The 13,917-nt window shown below is 47.4% G+C and overlaps 1 protein-coding gene across 1 annotated transcript in view; it reads right to left on the bottom strand.

Moving 5' to 3' along the window:
• The window catches only part of LOC137649287 (nuclear RNA export factor 1-like), a 46,752-nt gene extending 33,852 nt beyond the window's left edge, over positions 1-12,900 (bottom strand). Inside the window, exon 1 of the mRNA XM_068382276.1 lies at positions 12,803-12,900. The gene's annotated coding sequence lies outside the window, so the exon portion shown is untranslated. The remainder of the gene's footprint in view (positions 1-12,802) is intronic.
• Positions 12,901-13,917: the final 1,017 nt, after the last annotated feature.

Raw genomic sequence — 13,917 nt, 5'->3', positions numbered from 1 at the left:
GGTACTTAATGATAAGGAGTCCCTGAGCCTCGCTAGCACCTTGCTCTGCAAGGACTGCGGCCTACATAAGCTGCGTGTTGAGGAATGAAGTGTGACTCGTCCTAGGAGGTTGACCTGAAGTTCTTTAGATGGAACTTAAGGCTAGGACTCTCCCAATACCACCTCGTCAGGGTATGGGGACGTGACAGTATTAGCTTAATACTAGGAACATGGTTTACCTGCAGTGGTTTGAGGTCAGCTGTGCAGAGAACCCAGGATGCTGCTTTCCCCAAGAGAGGGGAGGATGAAGAAAAGAATAAGGGCCAGACATACCTTTTCATTCATGCAGACTAAAACTGGATAACAATGCCCTCAACCCTCTGCTACTTGTCCATTAAGGAGTCTGAGGTTTAAACCAGCTGTTGTGCAGCCACCACAGGGCCGATAGAGAACGTATCGAGCCTCCTGTGGGTCACGTCTTGCAGGTAGTGGACTGTGAAGGTCGTCTGACGCTTCCACACCCTTGCTTGTAGAACCTGCGTCACTGAGTAGGTCTTTTTGAAGGCCAAGGATGTAGCTATGCCCCTGACATCATGTGCTCTAGGGCGACATGACGGTGGAGGGTCGGGATTCAGGGAATGATGGATTACCCTATGAATCCAAGCTGAGATGGTATTCTTGGTGACCCTCCTCTTTGTCATCCCAGTGCTTACAAACAATGCTTGCACTTGAGGACGAATTGCAGCTGTTCTCTTAAGATAGAGCCTCAGACTCCTTACTAGACACAGTAGGAGATGGTCTGGGTCATCTGTTACATGAACGAAGACTCGAAATCCGGAAAGAGTCAAACCGAGGGTCTGGCACTCCCAGATTCTGAGTCTTAGCTACAAACTCAGGGACGAATCTGAATGTTACCTCCCCCCCTCCCCTTGAATGGGCGATGTCATAAAGAGAGATCACGCAGTTCCCCAACTCGTTTGGCCGAAGCTAACACAAGTAGAAACACTGCCTTCCAAGTCAGGTGGCGATCTGAAGCCTGGCGTAATGGTTCGAAGGGAGGTCTCTTCAGAGACCTGAGAACTCGAACCACGTTCCATGGAGGAGGTCTCACTTCTTTGAAGGCAGGTAAGTTCATAATTTCGTAAGAAAGTTCCAGCAAAGAAGAAATGTCCACTCCTTTGAGCATAAAGGCGAGACTTAAGGCTGAGCGATAGCCTTTCACTGCCGAGACTGAAAGGCGCATTTCTTCTCGCAAATACACGAAGAACTCCACTATTGCTGGAATAGTGGCATGGAATAGTGGCATCGAGTGGAGAGATACCTCTTCCACAACACCAACCACAGAAAACTCTCCACTTTGCCTGGTAGATCCCTGCGGATGACCTTCGCAAGTGTCCAGACATCCTTTCCGCAACTTGTTGCGAAAATCCTCTCTCTTTGAGGAGATGTTGGATAGTCTCCAGGTGTGAAGCCGAAGCGAAGCTATGGCTTTGTGAAAGATGTTGGAGTGTGGTTGTTTGAGTAGCTCGTGTCGTGGAGGGAGTTCTCTCGGGACCTCCATCAGGAGTTGCAGAAGGTCTGGAAATCATTCCGCGTGATGCCATAGCGGAGCTATCAGGGTCATCGAGAGATTGACCGATGTTCTGGTCTTGTTGAGCACCCTCCTCATCAGACAGAACGGGGGAAAGGCGTAAACGTCGATGTTGTCCCACCGTTGTTGGAAGGCATCTTGCCAGAGTGCCTTAGGGTCCGGAACTGGGGAGCAGTACAGCGGGAGCTTGAAGTTCAACGCTGTTGCGAACAGATCCACAGTCAGGGAACCCCACAAAGTCAGGACTTTGTTGGCTACTAGACGATCCAAAGACCACTCGGTACTCACTATCTGAGACGCTCTGCTCAGACTGTCGGCGAGCACATTCCTTTTGCCTGGAATGAAGCGAGCCGATAGAGGAATCGAGTTGACTTCGGTCCATCTCAGTATCTCTGCTGCAAGATGGGATAGCTGCACCGAAAAGGTGCCTCCCTGCTTGTTGATGTAAGCCACTACTGTGGTGTTGTCGCTCATGACCACCACAGAGTGACCCGCCAGGTATTGTTGGAACTGTTGAAGGGCCAGGAATACGGCCTTTATTTCTAGCAGGTTTATATGGAGGCACTTTTCTGATTCTGACCACAGGCCTGAGGTCCTGTGGTTCAGAACGTGGGCCCCCCACCCTTTCTTTGAGGCGTCCAAAAACCGCATCAAATCCGGGGGGAGGACGAGAAGATCCACTCCCTTTCGTAGGTTCTCGTCTGCCACCCACCACTGAAGGTCCGTCCGTTCTGCAGGCCCCATAGGGACCATGACGTCCGGGGAATCGTATCCTTGATTCCCCCGAGACTTGAGTCGCCATTGCAGAGATCTCATTCTGAGGTGACCATTGGGAACTAGACGGGCCAAGGATGAGAGGTGACCGAGAAGACGTAACCACGATTGGGCTGTGAGTTCGTCTCGTCTGAGGAAAGGACTTGCGACCTTCCTCAGCCTTGCTATCCTGTCGTCTGATGGGAAGGCTTTGTGGAGATTGGTGTCTAAGATCATGCCTAGATATACCAGTCTTTGAGAAGGAAGCAGAGAGGACTTCTCAAGATTTACCATGATCCCCAGATCTTGGCAAAGTCCCAGAAGTTTGTCACGGTGTCGAAGAAGGGTCGACTCCGAGTCTGCTAAGATCAGCCAGTCGTCCAGATAATGGAGGAGACGGATGCCGATCCTGTGTGCCCACGATGATATCAGGGTGAACACTTTGGTGAAAACCTGGGGTGCTGTGGAGAGACCGAAACACAGCACCTTGAACTGGTAGATCTTGTTGTCCAGGCTGAATCTTAAGTACTTCCTTGAAGACAGATGGACTCGGATCTGGAAGTATGCGTCCTTCAGATCCAGTGTACACATGAAGTCTTGGGGTCTCACTGCGAGTCTGACCTTGTCTGCCGTCTCCATACTGAACGGGGTCTGCTTGACAAACCTATTCAGGGCTGAGAGGTCGATGACTTGTCTCCAGCCTCCAGACGCCTTCCTTACAAGAAAGAGTCGATTGAAGAAGCCGGGGGAGCCGTCGACGACCTCCTGGAGAGCGCCCTTCTTCAACATGGTCTTGACTTCTGCCCGAAGGGCTTGCCCCCTTGCTGATCCCATGGCAAGGGAGCTAAACGACACTGGATCCGCTGTCAGGGGAGGTAGAGATGTTGTGAACGGGACGCAATAACCTTGACTGATCACAGAAATCGTCCAGGCATCGGCCCCGAGTTGCTGCCACCTGATCGCGCAACTTTATAGGCATCCCCCCACTGGTGGACATGCGGGGGGGACTGCCAATCCTAGCATTTGTGGCCTCGGCCACTCCCTCTAGGATCTTTCCCTCCCCTGGAGGACTTCTTGCCTTTCCTGTCCTTGACAGGGAAGGGCTTCGACACCGTTGCCTTTGCTGCCACTGCCGGTTTCGTTGTCTTGGACGTGCGAGGTTGTTGGGGTGCTGGAGGTGGTTTATAGGGCTTCGATGTAAGAGCCCTATGTAGGAGAGAGTCCTGGTTGGACTTCCTCCACCTATCAGCTGCCTGTTCCACGTCTTTCGGCTCAAACAATTTTCTCCCCAAGATGGAGGAATGTCTGAGTCTGCTGACCTCGGTGCTGGGGACCTTCGTGTGAAATCTCTCAGACACCGCATCACGACGCTTCAAGATGGAATTAGCCCACAAGTTCGTGACGTGTGCCTGATAGAAGGAAGGTCTCCAAGGCCTTCCTGGTACTCTCCTTGGACAGGTCCTCGGATCGTAGCAGGATGCCGAGAGACCCCAGCCAGATATCCAGCCACGAAGTTGCCTGCATGACACACTTCGCTACCTTCTCCTGACCGAGGATCTCCGAGGCTGAGAAAGACACTTGCCGACTGGTGAGTCTCTCTAGAGGGACTCCCTTGGTAACCTCTTCCACAGAGTGGTGTAATGGAAGAGCTAAACAAAACTCCTCCATGATCTCAAAGTACCTCCTCTGATGGACCCGAGGAGGCGGAAGGAGTTTGTTGCCGGCGCTGGAATGGATGGAGGAGGCAAGCTCGGAGAGCTGGCCCTCAACCTTATCTCTGGCACTCTTGACCCCTTGGGACCAAGGCAAAGCCGCACTGGCCTTAGGGGGCTTCTGAGTGCCGAAGACTCGGTCCAGAACCGTGTCCTTGCTCTCTCGAGGGGGAATCTCAGGATGCGAGAACCCGTTGAGATTCCTCATCAGAGTCAGAACTTGCCAGAATGCATGTTCAGACTCCTGTAGCTCTCCTCCTGAAGGGCTGGTAGCAAAGTCTTCTGTCCCCAAAGGCTCCTCTTGGGGGGATTAGTGGACGTTCTACGCGGGTTTGGCTGGCTCTGGTCTCATCCTCGAGGACGACTTGGGAACAGTCTTAAGAGTCCTTCGACTCCCTCCTGGGAGGGATACAGGACTCCAACAGCGATGGCGGGAGGCTCTTCTCCACCCCTACCCGAGAAGACTTCTCTACGCGGGGTGAGGTTTCTCCCATTGGTGCAATGGGAGAACGCCTCACCTCACGAGAATCCCCTGAGGACGGGAAATCTTCGTCCGAAGGAGAAGCAGAGAAAGTCTAGGGGGGGGGGGGGGAAGGGAGCCTTCCTCAAAGACTTCCGAGGAGCCAGCTTAACCCTTGGGGAAGTCAACACGTCGTCTACTCCTCTCTTCCACCTTCAGGGGGGTCGGTACTGCCGCTGATTTGGGGCCCAATTTAGAGAAGGCAGGCTTAAAGGCCTGCATGACTGCTTACTGACAGCGGCGCTGTCAGAGATTCCCTCTGGAGAGAAGGGGATTGTACGATCCCTATGAGTAGAAACCACAACAGGGTCTTCCTGAAAAGAAGAAGGGGAAGAATGCAAGTTCCTGGACCTATCCGATGTTCTCCCGCCCTCCGGCGAGCGCGCTGGTCTGCGCTTGCGGGGGGCAGGGGGGGGGGGACATGAAGGAGACGACCTGGTTGCTCGCGCTCCTGCAGCCTCGCGCGTGGGATCGTGCTGGTGGTCACGCAATAGGTTCTTATCCGGTTCGCGCACAGGCGATTCTTCGAGCGGGCGTGATGGCGAGGGTGCGCGTTGACGCACTGGCGAGCGATGGTGCGCAGGGGCGACAGAGCGCGTGGGCGATCGGTGCGTTCTGGAGAAAGCCTAGGGCATGCAGCAGGTTGAACAAGCGTTCGCGTGCGTGGAGGCGATTGCACGCGAGCGCGTTGACGCGCAGGATCTTTCTGAGCCTGTGAGTGTGAAAGTGTTGGGCGCGCACGAGGGCGCACATCTACGATGGGCGAACAGGCGTGGCGCGTTGGTAACTGCGCGTGATGGCGCGTAGGAGAATGCTGACGAGCAAGAGGGGTCTGATGGCGCGTCGGTGTCTGCTGGTGCGTAGGAGATCGCTGGCGAGCAGGGGAAGATGATATCTTCCCTCCTGCACTCAGATCTGAAGATCGTGGGCGTGCGGGCGAACGTTGGCGCGCAGGTAAGCGCTGGCACGTAGGAGATCTAGGGCGCGCATCAGGATACGGGCTCGCAGTGGCGCGCTGGCGAGCAGGAGAACGCTGGCGCACAGGGGATCGACGGCGCGCAGGTGAGCGCTGGCGAGAAGTCCCAGGAACAGGTGCTCGCTGGTTCGATGTCTCTGGGTCAGCAACTGTAGGGCGCTTGCGCGCAGGAGAACGTTGGCGCGCAGGTGACACCTGGCGCTTAAGGGACCTTGCTACAATGTGAGTAAGTCCCTTTTGCCCCGAAGGGACCGTGGCCTGCTTGATCGCAGGATGCGTGGGCGCCCACAACGCGTCGGCAGGTCAGCAGGTCTGGCAGCAGTAGGAGATCGCGAACGATCAGCGGACAGGTCCAGGGATGTAGCTGGAAGGGCACGTGAACGGCGACGAGGTTCCTCTCCGGCGGACTGCGGCAAAGACGAGCCAAAGAGGCGCCTCCTAACACCCTTGTGAGGTGAAGGAAGGCCTCTATGGCGGAGGGGAAGGCGGGCCTTACGCCTTATACGCCCTCTGAGGGCAGCAGGTAGACCGTCGGCAGTCCTCCGAAGAGGAGTCTCTGTCAGTGAACTCCCCCGAGGGGGAGAATCACCTGCAGGAGAGACTGTTGGACTTAGTTCCTCCCTCGAAGGGTGTTCGGAGGGGGGAGCTAAGCCTTCAGCTACATCAGCAACAGAAGCAGAGGTTTGAGATAACTCGTCAGAAGCCTCTGCCACAACAATGTCGACGATAGACAGAGGATCAACCTCTGCTAACGTCGGCAACTGTTTGACAGCTGCCCCTAACCTGATTATGACAAACAGGGCTTCCTTGGAGGGCTAGCCCTGAAACCCCAAGGAAGCCCAAAGCTGTAACAAATCATCATTAGCAACATTAGAAATTAAATCCTCCCCCGGGGGAGAGGGAGGAGCTGCCTCGCTATGGGAGGCAACTCCCTCTCCCAATCCCCGAGATTGGTTAACAGAAATGTGGCCTACGCTACCACTTGCCGGCCTCTCGGAAGAAGCCGATCGAGTGGGAGCTTCGGAGGAGGTTTGGGCTACGGAAGAAGAGTCCTTGGGGTTTACTCTCTTCAAGGAAGCCCTTGAAGGAGAAATATCCCGTTTTGACTTCTTCGGGCGCCGGGAAAACATCTCCCACTGGGAGGTAGACCACTCCCTGCACTGACCGAATACTTTATCTCTGTCACACCGTTGGCCCCTACAAAAAGGACATAAGGTGTGTGGATCCCACAAGGGCAGTCAGGTAAGCCAGGACACTTCCGCATTGCAGAGGCCAACTTCCAAACACTCTGTCAAAAAGAAAAAGCAAACAAAGATTAATGGCTGTCATTGTAGGCGAGGATGATAGGAGACACGTCTGTCTAGCACCCGAGCCGATAGCAAAGTGAAGCTCAGCACAGGTGTGTGTGAGGGGGGGGGGGAGTATACTACCCCTCCCTAACCCCCGCTAACTAGCGGTGGGGTAGTAAACCCTCATTAAAATTCTAATGGCTCGTCATTTCAGCTACGCTGAAAGTAATTACCCATATTAAATAGCGTGATTTGTATTTCAGTTACGGAACAAATAACCCTGGACCTTTCTGGAACCTTCCCCTCCACCGGCGAGCGCGCTGTTCTGTGCTTGCGGGGAGGAGAATGTGGCGATGGCGACCTTGCAGTGCGTTGTCCTGCAGCCTCGCGCGCGGGAGGGTATTGCGCTCGAGCGATAAGGAATACCCGGGGTCGCGAGGGCGCGCAGGCGAGCGATGGTGCGTAGAAGCGTGCGCAGGAGACACAAGAGAGTGCGCAGGAGACTGATTGTGCGCTCAAGCGCGCGGGTGAATGTTCACGTGCGCGCGGGCGCGCAGGATCAGGATGATGGGCACGTGGGCGTGCGGGCAATAGATCGCGCGCCCCAGAAGATGTCGTAGGGCACGCATGCGCAGGAGAGATATCCCTTGCGCGCGGGCGCGCAGTCAGAGCCCGTGTGCGTTAGCGGGCCTCTTGTGGGCGCACGTCAAGTTGGCAGTGTATAGCTGCTGTAGGGGATGGGCGTGGGCACGCAGGGCGCACGCGAGAATCCTCGTAGGTGCGAGCAGGTGATCTTAGACTTCCCTACTGCACCCAGATCTGAAGATCGTGGGCGCACAGGATCTACTTATAATCTTTGTAAAATGAAGTTGAACGGACATGCAAGTCTCCTAATAAGTAAATGATCCTTTCCAGAGACCGACTTCGAGTCTAGTCAGCACCAATGTTTAAGGGATAAGTCAGACCAGGACCAGGTACAGTGTACTGTATAGAGGTAAATATATGATACTTTATATTTTTCCTACTAGCTATTTTGTGTTTTATGTATTTCTGACCATGATTATTGGGGCAAACCACCCGTTCATGAGTGTTTGGACCCCGTTATATAAAGACAATTATGTGGGACCCAAGCCGGGGTCTTCTGGGTGGGGAAATGTCATAAACGAGAGATTTGCAGCAATAATAATGGTCAGAAATGCAAAATAAGCACAAGATAACCAGTTGGAAAAATATAGGGTTCATGTAAGTGGATGAAAATAGGCCAAAACGGGATTATTTAACACGTTTGAGATTTGCAAACGGGTACAGAACCTAACACACCCACCTAACCTAACCTAACCTAGTAGTTCCCAGGTCACAACCCCGGACCCCCCTTCCCAGGTCACAACCCCGGACCCCCCTTCCCAGGTCACAACCCAGGTAACAACTGCTGGCCGGATTCCCCCTTCCCAGGTCACAAACTAAAAGTAAATCACAAATAATTCCTTACATTATGATAAACTAAATCACAAATAAATTCTTACATTAAGAAAAAGTAAAACACAAATAATTCCTGGGATGTGTGTAGGATGGCGGCCAACTGTATGTATGATAGCGGCCGCCTTATTTTCAACTTTATCGGAAACTTGTATAGAATATTAACTGTTCAGAATGTTATAAATTCTCAGGGTAAGTACTTACTATACCGATATACAAAGATTTTGAAAACCATCTAATTTGACACGAGCTCTGTACCTTGCCATGCAGTTTCTCGCTCCCATAGTTCCTAGAATTCCCTATAGATGACGTTCTGATCGAATCAACAGTGCCATAGCGGTGGAATACTGAATTAATAATCGGCCGCGGAAATTTGAAATGACCCAATGGGACCCAACTTGACCTGGGGATTAACTTTTTCACCCAATCATAACTCATTTTTTCTAAAAATTCAAATACGGAAACGGGAGCAGCCATCGAGGGTCGGAAATGCTCATTCTTTACCCACGCGGCGCGATGGCAACTAATCAGTGTGTAGATACTTATGAATCTTTTTTCAATTCAGTCAATCCTAGTATGTTTAGGATTATGAATTTTACAAGTGCTAAGTTTACAAAATATTTATATAAAATGGGACTTTTAGGTGATTTTTCCGGCATTTGTGCAAAATGTCGTATCGGTGAAATGCGCTATAAGTATGATGGAAAATCAGCGAATGGTGCAAAAGCTAAGTTTTTTTGGCGTTGTTCATATAGTTATTGCCAAAAGAAGATCGCCCCTAACCACGGTAGCTTTTTTTCATGATCAAAGCTACTGTACGAAGATGTATTTGTTATATTAGCAAGTTTTATTTGCGGTTTTTCTCAGAACCAGATTCTCCCTTTGTACAAAAAGTTTGCCTCTCACACACTAGTTGATTGGTACAACTTCTGTCGCGACGTGTGTACGGACATCTTAGTGATGGGCAGTAAAAAAAATTGGCGGACCAGGACATATCGTCGAGATAGACGAGAGCAAATTCGGAAAAAGAAAATATAATGTTGGCAGCAAGGTCGATGGCAAATGGGTGTTCGGCGGGATTGACCGGGAAACACGCGAGACTTTTTTCAGGGTTGCCGAGGATCGTTCGGAAAAGACATTACTCCCGATATTAGAATGCGTCCATCCCGAAACTACAATGTTAATCATAGCATTAACTTTGTGAGTCCAAAAGATCCCAGTGTGCACACCAATACAATCGAATCACAGTGGCGAGTACTAAAAAGATCTGTACTACCGAAATTCGGTACTCAGAAACATTTATACAAAATCTACTTTGCGATGTATATAATTCAAAAATGTTATTTGATCGGTAAGGGGTGTAGACTGAAGGCATTCCTGGAATTAATTAAACGTGTTTATCCGCTCAATACCCACGATTCTGATTCCGAAAGTCCTGGTCCGTCCCAACACCCATCCCCTTCACAACGTAGTGTAACAAACCATCCACGAAAAAAGGTGTCTCATCACCCTACATCTCCTAAAAGTGCCCCTCCAATGTGCCCTCCCCAAAAGAGGAAGAAGTTGTCTCTCGGCAGAAAGGCAATACCAGTTGAAGACTTGGACTTCAGTGACTTCGAATAAGTAGGGGGCCGTTGTAGAGGTTACGAATAAACCCGCAAGCTGAACCGGAAATAATGCAAGTACAACCCTCTCCGTTTCTGGTTTGTGTGATCGCGGCCACATGTATGCATGATGTCGGCCGATTAAGAATATGCTTGTGTGTATGAGTGATAGCGGCCACATGTATGTATGATGACTACCGATTAAGAATAGGCAAGTGTAAGAGGGGTCACAGGGGGGGGCGGCAGCCAACCGTTTAGGTTTAAGATTAATTATACGGCTATGTACAGGGGGTCGCAGGGAGGCGTTAGCCCCCCAGTTAAGGAGAGACACGTCTTGTAGGTAAGGTTAGGTGGGCCCATTCAAGTTAGGCAGTGTTCTATTCTAGAGTTTTGGCAGAACATTCTTTAGTAGAACAACGGCCACGTCTTACGAACGGTTAGAAAAAGGGAAGAAATTCCCGTTTTCTATGCCCGCGGGTGGACCTGGCCGCTAATCTACAAAGGCTCCTAATTCCTTACCTTATGATTAACACCGTCTCTTTTTTTTTTTTTTTTCTTTCTTTCTTTGTTTTGGCAATCTTTACAGAAGCTTTGCAGTAGACATTGACCTGGTTTTCCCTAAAAATTAAGTCAGAATCGGACCTTAGAGGTATTATTTTGCTGTTTTTTTTTTTTTATTTCACATGAGTAACAATAGCTTTACACTGAACAGAGAGCATTTCCATCAAATCAATTGCCGACATATATAAATGAAATTATACTAAATTTTGAAATATATTGATGTACTTCTCTTAAGTTCCCTCTTGGGGACGTCTTTATGCTATGGTGGTTAAGTTGAAACAGCAGGGGAAGGTGGAAAAAAAAACAGCTGTTGTAGAACAACATCCAGGAAATTACGAAATACAATACTTGTAAGCTGTTAATTGGTTTTTAAAAAACCCTGACAGGTACGTCATTGTAAATACACAGAAACGAAGCATGCGCAATAAGTCCCCTTCAGTCTTTCAGATGTAAACAATGGACAGAGTGAAAAACCTATTTCACATTTTAATTGACCGATATGTAAGTTATTATGTTATGCCCCAGCCCCTATTAAACATATAGAGAAAAATATCAAACTAGCCAGCACCCGTCCATTTCTTATACCGAATTCCAGTTCCGCGAGTAATTAAAGTATCATATATTTGGCTATGCCAAATCTTCATCACTAAATAACTTTGGTATGATACCCAGAAATGTTATGATAATGCATTTTATTATGTTACATCTTTGTTGTCTGGATGTCCTGTATTTCCTTCACACCACCTGCTCAGTGACTAGATTTTTTTTTTTCTCCCCAGTGTTCTTTCATTATTCAAGCAATTTCTGTTCCAACATATTTATCATTGTCATCTCCATTTTTTTTTCTCTCTTTCTCCCTCTCTTTTTGTTTGCTGATATGTATGTTATCATCATTGTCAAGAGTTAATTCTATTGTGATTTTGTTACCCAGACCTTAGAACTCTAAGGTCAACCTGCTAATTGATGTTTATAATATATCACTGATATTATTGCATATCTCATCTTTTTTATTTACGATGTCAAAAGTGTAAGATCACTGTACCCTTATTGTAACTCTGTATATGGCTTTTGCTGAAATAAAGATTATCATTATTATTATTATTATTATATATGGTGCTTAAGACTTATTTTAGTCTGAAATACGATAATATGCAGTTAGTTTTGGGATTTAGTCTTAAGATACCTTGCCAGGAGTGAAGACGGCTGGAAAGCAAAACACAGTGGTAATTTTGTATTGTATTACAGGGTGAGATTTTGAAGAGAAAATATATGTTTTCCTATAGTAAATAACGTGATTTAACCGAATTTGATGTTCATTTCAATCGGAAACAAAAAGATCAACCAATTCGGCTAACTTTAAGTTGCCGAATTCCCACCCAAAACCCCGAGTTCCCACTGGGGGTCCCCCATTATTGGAGGATTTAGATGTATATATATTTCTGAAACTATTCATTTGCGACGGGAATAAATGTCATTTTCGAAGGGAGCGTAATTTTTTCTATAAGAAACGGTAGTTTTTCCCTAGGTTACATTAGTATGGAATAATATACAAAACTACCTATTATTATTATATATGGTGCTTAAGACTTATTTTAGTCTGAAGTACGATAATATACAGTTAGTTTTGGGATTTAGTCTTAGATACCTTGCCAGGAGTGAAGACGGCTGGAAAGCAAAACACAGTGGTAATTTTGTATTGTATTACAGGGTGAGATCTCGAAGAGGAAATATATGTTTTCCTATAGTAAATAACGTGATTTAACCGAATTTGATGTTCATTTCAATCGGAAACAAACAGATCAACCCATTCGGCTAACTTTAAGTTGCCGAATTCCCACCCAAAACCCCCGAGTTCCCACTGGGGGTCCCCCATTATTGGAGGATATAGATGTATATATATTTCTGAAACTATTCATTTGCGACGGGAACAAATGTCATTTTCGAAGGGAGCGTAATATTTTCTATAAGAATAAGTAGCTGTTTTCCTAGGTTACATTGCCATGTAATTCACTACAAAATTACCGGTAAGGCTAGGCTACGGCTCTTAGGCTAAGTTAGGTGGTGGTCTTGTTATATTAAAAATGTTTTTTTAATCACACCCGTTCTGTCCCAAGCTACAAAAGCTCCCTAATAATACACTAAACTATAATTAAACATAATTTTTAAAGGTCAATAGATAGTGGACCATGACATAGGCTTTTCTACCGTAAACCATGAGTGGTCTATAACTCTATATTACGATATAAATTCATTTCTCATCTAGGCTACCTTTATTACCCAATACAGATGTTACATGTAACATCATTAAACGATAGTTTTACGAGTAAACTCAAATACAAACCTTAAATACAACGAGAAATTGAGAAATTAAATATATGGGACACGCTACACCCTCCAACCAAGCACGGCACTTTGTTTACAATTCTTCTTCTTTCTTTCTTTCAACTGGTATTCAGAGTTGCCAGGTTTTCTAAATGAGAAAAGGTCAATTTCTAATCAACAGAGGCTTTAAAAGGTCAACCCATTAATAGAAAAAGGTCAAAATATAGTATTTAAGGCTCGGCTTTTTTCATATTACTAAAGGCCAACCTATTTAAATACAAGAGGTCAAATTTGAGTTTTTTTTTTGGCCGGAAAAAAGGCCAAACTGGCAACCCTGCTGCTATTATACAAAACGGTTTCCTAAGAAGATAATAGGAAACGTGCTGTTCAAGAAAGAAGGAATAGAGAAAAGAGAAGAATATATCTATCAAATGTGGAAAAAAAGAAAGAAGAAATTTAAAGAATTAGAATAAAGAAAACCAAGGAGGTGCCGATGAAAAGGCGAATCCCTCTGCCCAACAACAAGAACAAGAACAAGTACCCATTGGTTAAAATTGGCCTGCATAATACCAGTCTAAACTGTTGTATAGTGTTGAAACTTGATAGTCAAATTATCTAAACTCTAAGGCTGCCCATTCACTAGCGACTTGATTGAGAAATCAGATTGTAGTGGGCGGGGCTTTTAAATTGTACAAGTGAGCACTCACGCTACGATCAGATCTTCAAAAACATGTCATTTCAGTCTCAGCAGTAGAGCAGTAAACACCTAGGACGGAACCGCTCCGTGATAATGACCTTTATGCTATTGCTTTTTTGTCTTGTGAACATATGACTTAAGAAAAGGAGCAGACAAGAAGAGATTTTGGACTAAAGGATTGCTAGAGAAAAAAATTTTTCTCATTCGAGTTTACTGGAGGAGTTGAAACTGTACCCTGATGATTTGTCTAATTATCTTTGAATGGATGTGGACACTCATCATGAATTACTTAATACAGTAGCACCTTTTATACAGAGGCAAGACACGTGCACGAGGAAGGCAATAACACCCCATTAAAGAATTTCTGCTACTCTACGATATTTAGCAACAGGATGATCATATGAAGATCTTAGATACAATGAGGCAATGTCTTCTCA

This window comes from Palaemon carinicauda, chromosome 1, assembly GCF_036898095.1.
Source record: "Palaemon carinicauda isolate YSFRI2023 chromosome 1, ASM3689809v2, whole genome shotgun sequence".
Taxonomy (NCBI): Eukaryota; Metazoa; Arthropoda; class Malacostraca; order Decapoda; family Palaemonidae; genus Palaemon; species Palaemon carinicauda.
Note: the sequence above shows the minus strand (reverse complement) of the source record. Positions and strands in the feature narration are given on the sequence as shown.